The sequence below is a fragment of the Micropterus salmoides genome, unplaced genomic scaffold (assembly GCF_014851395.1).
Source record: "Micropterus salmoides isolate LMB-PRFRI ecotype aquatic unplaced genomic scaffold, ASM1485139v1 Ms_hic_scaffold_12, whole genome shotgun sequence".
In the NCBI taxonomy this organism is placed as follows: domain Eukaryota; kingdom Metazoa; phylum Chordata; class Actinopteri; order Centrarchiformes; family Centrarchidae; genus Micropterus; species Micropterus salmoides.
The window spans coordinates 18,740,959-18,742,512 of NW_024040263.1; the positions used below are offsets into that span (position 1 = coordinate 18,740,959).

Genomic DNA, 1,554 nt, shown 5'->3' on the forward strand with positions numbered 1-1,554 from the left:
AATTGTCCTTAGGTGTGAATGTGAGTGTGAGTGGTTGTTTGTGTATGTGTGCCCCTGCGATGGACTGGCGACCTGTCCAGGGTGTATCCCGTCTTTCGCCCAATGTCAGCTGGGATTGGCTCCAGCCCCCCGTGACCCTGTATGCAGGATAACGGGTTGACAATGGATGGATGGATGGATGGATGGATGGATGGAGGTTTTCGGGTGCCTTCAAACATTTGACCAGATACGGAGGAAAATATTTCTTCTAGACTAAACCGTGTCATTAACAGTTTTTACAGCGATCAAAGAGGACTATCCTTGGCAACTAAAACTAAACTAAAAAACCTGTCTGTTAGAAGGGATGTTTAGCACTTCCTGCTTAATAATTTCTCAACCAAAATCTGAAACCACTCTGCTCAGAACTGGGCAGTGATCAAAAGGTGCATGATCCAATTCCACTATGCAACATCTCTCTAAATGATGAAATACTTAATTTGTCGCTTTCCTTTTACCCCCCTTTCCTCCGTCTTTCCTTCTCTCTTCTCCACACAGATGTGGGTTTTAGATGTGGAGGCTGTCCTCATGTCCATGGCGAGACAGCTGGTGAGTCATTTAGCTGAAAATATTGACTGTAATAATATGACTGGATAGATTAGTCAATAATCTACAAATTTGACAGTAAATCTAAATTATACTATTATGATATTATCAGCGTCTCTTGGCAGTTTGTACTGTGTTGTCCTCTGTAAGTGGGATCTTTAATAGATTAAGGGCAGTGAAGTATCAAACTTACTTATCTTTTCCTTTACCCAGAATGCTTCTCTGGAGAAATATCCTCGTTATAAAAGTGGAAACAGCCCAGAGTGTCGCCCTCCATCTTCTTCAAAGCACAGCAGGTCCCTCTCCAGTCAACCATAGAGGCTTTAGATGTTCTTAAATTATTTGAAGGCAGAAACACATTTTTCTGTTCCCTTTTTCCCTTCACTTTAAGCCATTCCTATTGATTGATTTATAGCACTGTGGCTTTGTGTGCTGAAAATAAAAAAAAATAATAATAATAAATAAATATATATATATATTGGTCTGGACACAGTTTTCAGAACAAACCTGACTGCTTCAATCACTCACGCAATGATCGCTTCTCTTAAGCTGTTGTTTGACATTCAGGCGAGGAAAGTGATTACTCAACTGTCCCATAAGCAATGAAAAGAAGTGTCCAACTTGAAGTTCTCTGGAATGTAACTTTTTGTCATTTCTCTGTTCTCAGACCAGAAATAAACAAGTGTTTTCTGTGATGTACACGGCCTGTTGAGTCTTTATTTAAAGAGAAATCCAGACCCACATTGTCAGCAGCACAAAAACAAGCTGCCAGGGCTATTCTCTCATTTCATTTGACATTTTTTACTGTCTGCAGGAGGATTCTCTAGCATGTTGAATGATGAGCAAATCATTTACAACAACAATTTAGCCCTACGTATGTACAGGATCTCGGCAATTAATGCTGTTTTTCATCTTTTTATGAACAATTTCCCCTGCCCACAAATGAGATCTTATTTCCTGCCTGATTACATA

General features: G+C 39.8%; 1 long non-coding RNA gene across 1 annotated transcript; it reads left to right on the forward strand.

Moving 5' to 3' along the window:
* The first annotated feature begins 525 nt into the window (after positions 1-525).
* Positions 526-1,277, forward strand: LOC119898579. The gene is made up of 2 exons (XR_005443602.1): positions 526-585; positions 796-1,277. It is a non-coding gene; the product is annotated as an uncharacterized LOC119898579 (long non-coding RNA).
* The last annotated feature ends 277 nt before the right edge of the window (positions 1,278-1,554 follow it).